Below are 13,442 nucleotides of genomic sequence, written 5' to 3' on the forward strand. Positions count from 1 at the left end.
AATCCCTCTGGTAGCTTTACTGCCTTCTAACAACACACACACACACACACACACACACACACACCCGCATTCTCACTATTTTTACTAAACTATACTATTTTCAACAATTATCAAATTCTGAAAGCCAAAGTTAAGAAATGTATTGCTAAATTCACTTAGTTCTGTTGCTTTCAGATAGATATAGAAACTCAGGCTAATTAGTACTACAATATTACGGAAAATCTGTGTTTACCTTGGCATGCTTCTGCCCAACTCATCAGAAATTTTGGTTGGGTGATGGGAGGAATGGTAAGATGAGAACGGAAGTAGAATTTTTAAAATGTTAACTCATTTTTTTTGCCCTAGAACTTGTATTTTAAACTTTTAGGTCTATAGTAGCAAATGCTTACATAGATCATTAAAACAATTGGTTCTTAAAGCTGTATATAGTCTAAATATCCAATACAATTTAGTGTTGTTGACTTGCTTTTTCCTTAACTGGTGTAATTTTAAAATTATTTTTTCACAAATGTATAGATAACATTTCAGGGAGATTTTATGTAAGGGACCAACTCATGTTACCTATCCTTTCAGTCCCCTTAGCTTCTCCCTAATTCTTCCCTGTAGTAATATTGATTGTAATGTCTGGAATTGCAGCAACCATTTTGTGACTAAGACACTGAAAGTTCCATGTCAAAGTTTGTGGAGCAGTTAGATAGAAGGAGTCTGAGTCCTGATAACATCCTTGAGCAGATACACCAGCCCTGGGCTGCTTACCTTTGAGCTTCTTGTTATATGAGAAAAAATAATTTAAGAAAGTGTTTGTCAGGTGTTTTGTTGCAGCTTACATCTTTCTGATATAGACCTTTTCTCACTGTGGTTCAAATATCTACCCTGGGACCAACCAATAAAAAATAGCCATGAGTGAAAAAAATGGCATCATGTAAGAACATGAGCTCTCCCATTAGTGTTTTGTGGAACAGAAGTTGGTGAGTATGTGGAATATCATTTCTCGAAAAAGAGAAATGTGATGAACAGAAAGTACTGTAAATCATCAATGCCCACAATAGGGACAAGCTTTTGAATGTGTTTCTAGGGTTTTGAGCCTGCATATCTAAGATTAACAAAAATAGGGAATTTAGAAAGAAGAACTAGCAAGTACAGAGCAGAAGTTTATTGGGAGAACAGGAAATAATCAGTTCAATAGAGACAATTATTAATAGAGATATTCCCACCAGTTGAGCTAAAGCTCTCTGACTGTTCCATTTGCCAGGGTATAGGAGCTTCCTGGCCACTCCATCCCTTCAGTATAAAAATGTTCTTACCATCCATTCTCAGAGTCTTAAAAATGTTATGGACCAACCAAAAGGGTGGGTCATCTGAGAAGATGCTGAGGACAAAGTGTTGGAATATATATATAGGTATTCCTCTTGTGAGGCAATCAAAGAACAATGGGTATTGGGTACCTGTCGAGTAGTCCTCATCAGACAGAAAAGATATTTAATATTGTCCCTGTACCTGCCTCCATGATGCTTTCAGGGCACTTGCAACCAGTAGTACTTGCTCAAGAAACATGAAGCTACATCTACTTGTGTCATTGAGAGTTCATCTCCTCTGGTGGACTGGAATACTCTCTTGAAAAATACATATTTAAGACCTTTTACTTTAGACCCATATCAATATCCATTTAAACTTGAGAGTCAAAAATCAATTCTCTTTGTTGTCTGCATCTATCTAGAGTGATCTTTTCTCCCACGTTTAACTCTTCAGCCTGGGTCAGGACCTGGTTCTAGAATTAATGTGGTTGAATGAATGCAGGAGGAGGGAAAAACGCATTTGAAATACTCTCTTACTACAGACATGTTGAACTTTTATATTAGTATGTAAAAATGGAAATGTGAGGCCAGAAAGGATGAGGGCTGGAAAGATACATTTTTGAGATACCCACAGTGCTGGGACGATGAGCTCATCCAGAAGAACTCTTAAAACAAAAAGATAAAGGGCTCAATGTCAGAACATGGGACAACAGACACATTTAGGGACAAAAAGCAAGAAGTCATGGGACCTTGAGTGTGATGTCACAGAAACATGGAGGGAGACAGCATCAAAGAGGAGAATGTAGTCAGCAGGCAGAAAGCTTTACACTCTGATCAACCGGAAAACAAAAGTACTGAGTAGAGGCTAGGGAAAATTATGAAGTCATTGGCCGTTTTTGAAACAAGAGCTTTGGAAAACCAGTTGAGGTGGCAGCTGAAATGAAAGAACATATAGTAGCTCAGGGTGGGAAATTGTAATGTTGATCTTTTATTTGGAGTGAAAGACTAGAGCATGGTTCTGTTTGTTTTTGCTGAAGGAAGTGGGGCAACAGAGAAAACTAAAAATACAAGACTATACACCACTCAGAGACCTCATGGCCAGTCTAAAGGTTTTATTTTCTTCTCTTCCCAAATTGCACCATTCAGGCTGCATTCAGGGAGTATAAAGGTCAATGGGAATGGAAAAGAGGATTGAGGAAAGAAATAGCCATTTGAGGTTCCAATATACATAACCTTCAAAGGACCTGGCCTGCTTTCTCCAAATAGTTGTCCTCACCTTCATTCTAACCAGTCCTTAGGCAGCCTTCCTGTGTAAAACAGGAACTCAACTATAATTGAAGGGTTATGAGAACTCTGTAGGGTAACTACCCTGAGTCAAACTGAGTCCTGAATCATTTATTCTTTCTATAGACATTTACTTAGCACCTTCTATGTGCTATGTTCAAATCAAGCACCTCGCTACCCACAAGGTAGCGAGGACCACTGTTGTCACTCCTCACAGGATAGGTTAGGAAACTGAAGCTTACATGGGTGTAGAGATAGACCAAGTCTGGACCTTGTCTCTAAGGCTCTATTAACATTACAACACTGCTCTTCATCTGACCCTAATATAATGTTAATAATATTTACTAAACAGCTGCACCTTACTAGGAGCTTCAGAACACACAGAGGAGCTGCCAGCCTTTCCCATCCTCCTAGGAAAAATGGATTCCACTTGAGCCACCAAATAATCTCTTCAAATGATCTATTACATAGGCAATACTCATTTTGGATGGTCCTATGGGACCATGACAGTGACCTTGGAAGCAGAAGCCAGACATATCATTCTTACTAATCAATAGGAAATTATGATTGTTATGTGATCGTATGTATGTATATATACATATATATATATACACATATATATGCGTGTGTGTGTGCATATATATATATATATGTACAAATACTTTTTGAGACACAGTCTCCTGTTACGCAGGCTGGAGTGAAGTGGCACAATCTTAGCTCACTGCAACCTCCACCTCCTGGGTTCAAGTGATTCTCCTGTCTCAGCTTCCCAAGTTACTGGGATTACAGGTGCATGCTGCCATGCCCGGCTAATTTTTTGTATTTTAGTAGAGACGGAGTTTCACTGTTTTGCCCAGGCTGGTCTCAAACTCCTGAACTTAGGCAATCCACCCACCTTGGCCTCCCAAAGTGCTGAGATTACAGGCATCAACCATCATCCCCAGTCGTGATCTTTAATATTTTTAATAGAAACATTAAAAACTCAGTTACTGTAGGTTGTAGATGAAAAATGGAAAAACTAATTGTGTTGGTACATTGCAATTTAACACATTAGAAACATTGAGAATTCATGTGTTTTATTTCTTCACACTTCTACAGAATAGTTTGAACAGGCTTCCCTTCTTTTTCTTATTGTATAACTAAAGATATGAAGCAAGCGTCTTTTCTATGCCTTGGTGAATTGTCAGACTTTCTAAGTCTGGATCAGCTTTCAACATTTGATCCTCTATGCTTTCAGTGTTGTGAAATATTCCAATAGTTTCTTTAATGTGAAATGGGTTTTTTGTTTGTTTTTTCCAGCAGCACTTCCTCTGAAATATCTTCATCCAACACAAGCACTTTCTTCACATATGTCAGAAAGTTTGCCTTCACTAAGTTCCTGTGTTGGTTAATTTTATGGATCAAATGTGCTGGGCTACAGTGGCCAGATATTTGGTCAAACATTATTCCGGATATTTTTGTGAGGGTGGTTTTTAGATGAAATTAACATTTAAGTTAGTAGACTTTAAGTAAAGCAGATTGTCCTCCAAAATGTAAGTGGGCCTCATCCAGTCAGTTGAAGGTCTGAATAGAACAATAGACTGATTTCCCCTGAACAAGAAGGAATTTTGCCAATTCTGCCATCAGATGGCCTTCAGACTTGAATAGCTACATCAGTTATTCCCTGGATCTCCAGCCTGCTGGCCCACCCTACAGATTGTGGACTTTTCAGCCTCCACAGTCCTTAAAATCAATCAACCACTTCCTCTCTCTTTCCATATATGTAAACATATACACATTCTATTAGTTCTGTTTCTCTGGAGAACCTTGACTAATCTAGTTCTTCTGGGTGAACATCTGAGTGTCTCAAAAGGCAACAATGTCAACATTCCCCTGGTCAGCTATTTTTTCTGTAATTCCATTTATGTTCAACTAGAATTTAACTTCCAGTTTTGTTGCTTTCTGTTTCTTTGCTGCACTTTCATCTTTCTTGATCAGTTCCCTCTTTCAATGATCCATTTTTGTAAAATGTCACATGTATTTATCATGGGGCAACAAGGAAACAACATGGCTACACACTTTGCATAAACTGCATAAACTGAAGAACAGATTAGCACTGACCAATCACAAACAGACTTTGAAAAAAGTAGGATGATTGGTCTTGAACACGATGGATATATATTATTTATGTAGTGATTTGTAGACTAAAGAGCTAGCACCAGGTTTGTACTTTACACAATTACCCATAGTTATCAATGTGGTAACTGAAATTTGAACTCTGTTGTTCGGAAGCTGGTGAAGTTTAACCATATCATGATCATAATCATGAAATGAAATTTATGCCTCTTAGAACCATGCAATGCCAATACTGCCTACACTTAACTTTTGAACTGATTGTCTAAGTTCATAATAAAGAAGTCTCTACCTACCATGAAGGACCATGAAGCAAAGAAAACAAGGTTCTTAACAGAATCAGCAGCATCTCTATAAAAATTCTATTATTTTATTAACTTGAATTCTTAAAATGCTAGACTTATTTTTTGCCTATTTTCTGTGAATAATTGACGCCTGTAGAATCACGTAAAAAGATACAAACATAAGAAGTAGTTTGTGGCAGAGACAGCTAGTTGTCCAACAGAAATCAATTTTTCTCTTCTTTAATAATCATATTCCAGGTTTTAGTGGCGCTCATGAAATGCTTCCACTATCCTCCTATCGTCTCTTGAAGCTTATGATCAAATTCTGGCCAGTAGGATGTGAACAAAACTATTGTGTGTCACTTCTGAGTTTATTCTTCAGAGGAACAAATGTGCTTCCTCTGGCCTTTTTGCTACCGGCTAGGATACAGCGGTGAAGGCAAGAAGTGGAACAGCCACTTTGAACCCAGAAATGAAATCTGTGTGTTAAATAAGGATGACAGAGCAGCGTTATACATCTTGGACTATGTCTCTAGAAAGTTATATCAGAGACAATGAACTTCACTTTTGTTTTAGATGCTGAATTTTGAGATCTTTTGTTATAAACACTTAAATCTAACCTAATAAACGCAGGCATAGATTCCTTTTTGAGAATAACCAGTAGCTTAACGTACTCACATAGGAAGTTTATGCACATTACACTAAATAGTGAATGGATTGTCTATATTCTAACTTTCATTTAAAGATGACAGGAAGAAAGGCTGAGGGCCCAAGTGTAATGGCATCCCCTTCTCAGGGAATAAACTGAGCAGGAGCCACTGAAGACAATTAATGGTCTAAGGCAACCAACATAGACAGGTTGGATAAAACCTGCCTGTTGCAGAGTGGATGTGATGTTTTCCATTTAGCATTTATTGTGCCCTAAGGCTGTGAACTTCCATTCTTAACAACCAGCTATATTGGGAAGGGGGACCTCCAATATTTAAATTGAATTTCCAGGAGCTGCTGGGGCCTAACGGGAGAGAGTTACTTGGCAATACCGTATTTATAGAATTTGTGTCAAAAATAAATATCAGGTGGTACAAATCAGTTTAGTCATTGACATGAATATAATTTTTCCAGCTACAACTACTGAAATATGTGCATCATGAAATTTGTCTCTTTTTTATGGAGCACATTAAAAAGGATCTGATACATCAACAAATGTTTGACGCTCATATGTGTACACTAGAGGGCACTCACTTTCTATTAATTCGCAAACCAGTATCTAGAAGCATCACCTTGGGATCTTGTTAAAAATGCATGTTTTGAGGTTGTAGAGGAGCCTGTAAACCTGCTTTTTAACAGGATGCTCTCTAAGAGCATAGTAAAGAGAATGGCTCATGGAGTCGGACAGCCAGGGTTTGAAAACTGACTTTGCCATTTGTGAACTTGGGCAATTATGTACCTCCCTGTGCCTGGATTTCCTCATCCATTGAATGAAGTTAGAAATAACACCTGCCTCTTAGGGTAGTTGTGATGATTGGATCAGTCAACTTAGAACACAACCTAGTGCATGTCAATATATTCTAGCTCTATTATTATAAGTATTATTTTTAATAATCATATTCATTGATTGTATAGTAGGGTACCTGAAAACCACTCTTGAGAAATACAGAACTATTTTAAAAATTTAAAAAGGGGCCAGCAAGGTGGTTCACCCTGTAATCCTAGCACTTTCAGAGGCCAAGGTAAGAGGTTTGCTTGAGGCCTGGAGTTCGAGACCCACCTGGGCAACATAGCGAGACCCACCTGAGCAACATAGCAAGACCTCATCTCTACTAAAAATTAAATAAATAAATTAGTCGGATGTAGTGGTGTGTGCCTGTAGTCCCAGCTTCAGGAGGCTGAAACAGGAGGATCGTTTGTGTCCAGGAGTTCAAGGCTGCAGTGAGCTGTGATTGTTCCACTGCACTCCTGCCTGAGTGACAGAGTGAGACTCTATCTCAGTCAATCAATCAATCAGTCAAGAAGGATCCTCTTAAAAGTGAGTACCCAGTCAGGCCAAAACCTCATGTTCTGACTCAGCTAGAGTGATAATGAAATGGCAGGAACAACAATTGCAGCATGGAGAATGGAGCAAAATGAGGCTGGTCCTCATATACTTTGTGAAGGAGCTTGTACGTTATTCGTAAGTTCATAGAAATCCCTCAAAAGGCATTGAAGCAGAAGATGGCATGATGAGGTTTATGTCTGAGATAGATTATTCTGAAAGTGAAATTTGGGGTTGGAGGCAAGGGAGGAGCCTGGAGGCAGTATATCGGGGAGCTCAGGTTGATGTAATGCTGCTTCTTTTCCAACCAAGAAAGGATCTCTAGAGAACATCAGGATTATCCACATCAGTGACTCACAACGATTTGAACATTATAAATCCTTCCTTCTTTGGAGCTCAAACTGGAACTCAAGCTTGTAATAAAATACTCTACCTCAACCACACCCCCTCATTTATACACACATGTAGTACAGAGTACCTGGCAGCCATCCTCCCTAGGTTTTGAGCAGCAGACTCTGCAAGGAGAACTGTGAACTCTGCAGTCACCAAAGAAAAACTGGACTGTTCTCTGTAGCACCAGCAGCTGAGAAGGGGATACATCCAGCGTCTCACCTGGTGATCCTGTAGATTTTGAGGTAGATTTTTAGGAACTGGCAGCTTTAAAGTGCTTGACCTAACAAATACTGATATAAACTTCAGTTCTGCTTATCATGCCCCTAGCTAGAATGGGAGGAGCTGCCACAAGGGTGAGAGAGGCCAGAGGAAGAGAGGTGATCTAGGGTGCTGCTCTCCTTGACTCTCTACCTAGAATCCTGATGCCATCCTGACACCATTAAATTATCAGTGCCAGGGAAAGCAACTATATGAGTATTTTCTCCAGTACCTGAGGAGTGGGTATGAATGATTTCATGAGAAAGGAATTCATTCCTGGGGGCCCCTCTGCCAGGAGCAGTTCCTACTTGTGTACTCAGTCAAGTCTTATGTATCACCTACATTTCTAATCTTTCAGCTGAAAACATACAAAATAAAAATAACGAAACAGCTCTTCCTTCTGTTAAAGTTTTTGAGATTGCAGAACCACGGGATATTGTCTTAAGACTGTTTAGAGGTAGAAGGAACCTACTCCAGTGGTTCTCAGACTTGATTTAGTATGAGATCTCTTTAAACAAAATCTTATGGAGAAGTCCAATTCCTATGTGAACAGAAAGCAGAGCTGCTTTTGTTGTAGGGGTGTCCTGGCTGGGCAATGATTCTCCTGTTTGTCAGCTTCGAACACAGGATTAGTGAATCACTTTTTTGAACCCCTAGCACGAAGAAGAGCTAAGTCTGAAAGTCATGATTAAATGAATTCCTCCATTTTACAGAGGACAAAAATGAGCCCAAGAGAGTTAACAATTATTTTAGTAGAGTGGAAGACCCATAAGGTGGGTACATGGACATAAGCTGAAGATTACTTTTTCAAATTAATGGTAGAGAATAGAGACTGGAAAGGATTTTTTAAGGGTTTCTTTGGCATTGGATCAATGAGTCAGAAAAAAACAAAACAAATTAGAGCATGTAAGCGATGAGAAGAAGGTTTAATTTAGATCCAGAGAAGGATTTCCAATAGAAATGGATACAAAACTTTGTAACTTGGAAGTCTCTGGCCTGAGCTCTGTTCAATGTACCAAAGTTGCTTATCTGTCTAGAGAGAATGAAACCCAGCTTTAATTACAGCCCCATATTCAGGTGGAGACTGTCAGCCAGCCACTGGCATTATCAAATGTCCATTAACATCTTTACAAGTTAGACACAAAGGCATTTTTTCCTTCTGGACAGAGTTTTTGCAGATCCATAGTTTACACAGACAACAACATGGTGATTTTCTGATGACTCGTGGGAGGAACACTACCAGTTCCAAACTTTCCCTCTTTCCTCTCTGTGTTGACAATTAAACTCAAAACTTACCTGGTCCAGGAAATGTCTACCCACCTGATTCTACTTGCCATTGCAGCAACTTTTATTCTTAATTTACTTTGTTGAACCTCTGTTCCTCACCTGTAACATAAGAATAAGAAAATTTCTTACTGTTTTTGTATGAGAAAAAGGGAACAAGATATGTTAGCTGTTTTAGCACAGCGCCTGACACTTAAAACTTGGTTTCTCGTCTGATGTGAATCTCTGATAGACTTAGTAATTTGACTCAGTCAAATATTCTATAAAAATAAGAAATTTTCTTAATATTTCTATCTTATAGGTGAGAAACAGAGGTTCAGCAAAGTAGATTAAGAATAAAAGTTGCTATAGTGGCAGGTGGAGTCAGGTGGGTAGACATTTCCTGACCTTGTAAGTTTTGAGTTTAATTTTCAACACAGAGGGCGAACAGAAAAAGTTTGGAACTGGGTAATGTTCTTCCCATGAATCATCAGAAAATCACCACGTTGTTGTCTGTCTAAACTATGATCTGCAAAGAATTTGAAATAGATCAAATTTCTCTTTATCTTTTAGATAAAATTTCTTTTAGAATCCACTCTAATTACTAGGGCCTTGTTACTTTTTGTTTCATCTGTTCCCCCTTTTGTATCTTTTATTCTGGAATAATAATAAAGTTAACTGATGATAAGAAAGTGGAGACTAAAGTTGATACCCATATTTAACACTGTAGTTTACCTTTAGTTTCAAAGTTTTTAGAATTTCTTTTCTTATTTATTTATTTTTGAAAGAAGGTCTTACTCTGTCACCTAGGCTTTAGTGCAGTGGGGGCAATCTGGGCTCACTGCAACCTCCACCTCCTGGGTTCAAGTGATTCTCCTGCCTCAGCCTCCCGGGTAGCTGGGACAACAGGAGCCCACCACCATGCTAGGCTAATTTTGTATTTTTAGTAAAGATGGGGGTTTCTCCATGTTGGCCAGGGGGTCTCAAACTCCTAACCTCAGGAGTTCACCAGCCTTGGCCTCCCAAAGTGTTGGGATTACAGGCATGAGCCATGGTGCTCAGCCAGCATTCTCATTTCTAATGTTTTTTTCATCTTTAGGTGGTTAGAAAACATCTTTTAGCTATGGTTAATAAGTTCTATAGCTTTGACCAAGGGTAAGTATCTCTGAAGATAAACATATGGTCAATCCAGATGAGCTAAAATTTACCCATGTTATTCAAGTGGAAATTTTAGAACTGAAAAATTTAGTATCTGAAATAAAGTCTGAAGATCCATTTACCAACAGATTCAAGATTTCAGAAGAAATCTGGAGATTGAGGTTCTTGAGATTGAGGACAAATCAATAAAATTTATTCAATCTAAATAATAGAGAAGAAACAATGATTGAGATAAGAATAGACAGAGCCTCAATGACATGTGGGACAATATTAAGAGATCTCTATATCTTTGTAGTTACAGAGAGAGAGAGAAAGAGAGCAAGAGAGAGAAAGGAGAGGAAATGGAGCAGAGAAAACATTTGGAAAGATAATGGCCCCAATTCCTCCAAATTTGGTGGAAAACATCAGTTTACAAATATAAGAAGCTCAGCAGAGAGAGATCCAAGATGGCTGATCACTAGCAGCTCAGGATTGTAGCTCCCAGTGAAAGCATAGAGAATGAGAGGACGCCACACTTTCAGACAAATTTTTGTTGCTCACGGACCAGGAGACTCCCAGCAGAGGAGCCCCACCGGTCGCCAGCGCAACTCTTGTGGCCAGTCCGGTGGTTTTGCCAGTTCCCGGTGCAGAGTAAATGGGACTGGGGCCCCTTTTGGTCAATGTTTGGAGCTCCAGGAAGGCAGAGTTGCCTATTCAGCTGAGTGAAAAAGGGACTCAAGAGGGAAACCAGACCGGAGATTCCCGGGCAGAAAAGCACCATGAATCTTAATGCCACTGTTTTAGCTGGCACAGTGGGTTACTCAGATTTCGGTGCTGGGAATCAACAAGTAGGATGTCCACTCAGGGACCTAATTTGAAAGCTGGTAATTACAAAGACAACAGGTGGATAAATTTATAATGACGGGAAGAAACCAGCGTAAAAAGGCTGAGAATACCCAAAATCAGAATGCCTCTCCCTCTACAGGGGATTGCAGTTCCTCATCAACAAGGGAACAAGGCCTGATGGAGAACGAGTGCGTTCCATTAACAGATTTAGGCTTCAGGAGGTGGATAATAAGAAACTTATGTGAGTTAAAAGAACATGTTCTAGCCCAATGTAAAGAAACTAAGAACCTTGAAAAAAGGTTTGACAAAATCCTAACGAGAATAGACAATTTAGAGAGGAATATAATTGAATTAATGGAACTGAAGAATACAATATGAGAACACCACGAAGTATGCACAGGTTTTAACAGTCGAATTGATCAAGCAGAAGAAAGGATATCAGAGGTCGAAGACAAACTTAATGAAATGAAACGAGAAGACGAGATTAAAGAAGAAAGAGTAAAAAGGAATGAGCAAAGTCTCCAAGATATATGGGACTATGTGAAAAGACCTAATTTACATTTGATAGGTGTACCTGAATGTCATGAAGAGAATGAATCCAAGCTGGTAAATATTCTTCAGGACATTATTCGGGAAAACTTTCCTAACCTAGTAAGGCAGGACAATACTCAACTCCAGGTAATACAGAGAACACCACAAAGATATTCCTCAAGTAGAGCAACCCCAAGACACATAATCATTAGATTCGCCAGGGTTGAAATAAAGGAGAAAATTCTAAGGGCAGCTAGAGAGAATGGTCAGGTTACCCATAAAGGGAAGCCTATAGGACTCACAGCAGATCTCTCAGCAGAAACCCTACAAACTAGAAGAGGGTGGGGGTCAATATTCAATATCCTCAAAGAAAAGAATTTTCAACCCAGAATCTCATATCCAGCCAAACTAAACTTCATAAATGAAGGAAAAATAAAATTTTTCATGAACAAGCAAGCACTCAGAGATTTCATTACCACCAGGCCTGCTTTACAAGAGCTTCTGAAAGAAGCACTACACACACAAAGGAACAACCAGTATCAGTCATCCCAAAAACTTGCCAAAAGGTAAAGAGTATCATCATAATGAAGAATCTATATCAACTAATGGGCAAAAGAGCCAACTAGCATTAAATGACAATATTAAACTCACAGAAATCAATATTAATACTAAATTTAAATGGATTAAATGCCCCAATCAAAGACACAGACAGGCAAATTGAATAAAAAGTCAAAACCCATCGGTACGCTGTAGCCAGATCTATCTCACAAGCAACGACACACAAAGACTCAAAACAAAGGATTGGAGGAAGACTCACCAATCAAATGGAGAACACACACACACAAAAAAATAGGAGTTAGAACTTTCCTGTCTGACAAAATAGACTTTAATAGTAACAAAGACTAAAAGAAACAAAGAAGGACATTACATAATGGTAAAAGGATCAATGCAAGAACAGAAGTCAATGATCATAAATATATATGCACCCAATATAGGAGCACCCAGATACACAAGACGAGTTCTTAATGCACCCAGATACACAAGACAATTTCTTAATGACCTATAAAGAGACTTGGACTCCTGCACAATAATAGCGGGAGACTTTGACACCACATTGTTAATATTCGACAGATCAACGAGATAGAAAATTAACAGGGACATCTAGGATTAGAACTCAGACCTGGAACAAGTAAACTCAGTGAATATTTATAGAATTCTTCACCCCAGATCCACAGAACATACATTTTTCTCAGTATCACATTATACCTGTTTTGAAAGTGACCACATAATTGGAAGTAAATCACCCTTCAGCATTTGCATAGCATTTCACAGACTTAAATGAAATATTGGTTGGCTGTTTGTTTGTTATTTTCTTCCCTTATTCCTTCCTGTCCCTGCTGTTAAGCACAATTATCAGCATAAAATAGGTTTTTAATACCTATTTTTAGATTGCATTCCAGCCTGGGCAATAGAGGAAGACACCTGTTCTCTCTCCCCCTTTCTCTTTCTCTTTCTTTCTTTCTTTCAACAACAACAAAAAAGAAGCTCAGCAAACACCAAGAAGAATGAATACAAAGAAAATCACACCTTGGAATATCACAGTCAACCTGATGACCACCAAAGATAAAGAAAAAAGCTTGGAAGGAACCAAAGATGAAGGACACATTCATACAAAAGGAAAAATAATATGCACAATGGCTGACTTTTTTTTTAGGTTTCAATACTTTATTCAAGTTTTTTTTTAAGTGATGTTAATTACAACATTTGAAGGGGAAGATATAATTCCACACAAAATGGAAGATTCTAAAATGTACCCATTAAACTGCTAAAAAACAAATTGAGTGGTGAGAATACAACAGAAATCCAGTTTAGATTCTGAGTGTTGTACCATGTGATTACAATCACACAGACTCTTCTGAGCTTATAGCTGGAGCACCTGGAAGGTATTTCATACTCTGGTACAAGGACAAAAAAACACAACACAAGACGGAGTAAGTCTTGAATTAT

Source organism: Cebus imitator, unplaced genomic scaffold (genome assembly GCF_001604975.1).
Source record: "Cebus imitator isolate Cc_AM_T3 unplaced genomic scaffold, Cebus_imitator-1.0 Scaffold354, whole genome shotgun sequence".
Lineage (NCBI taxonomy): Eukaryota > Metazoa > Chordata > Mammalia > Primates > Cebidae > Cebus > Cebus imitator.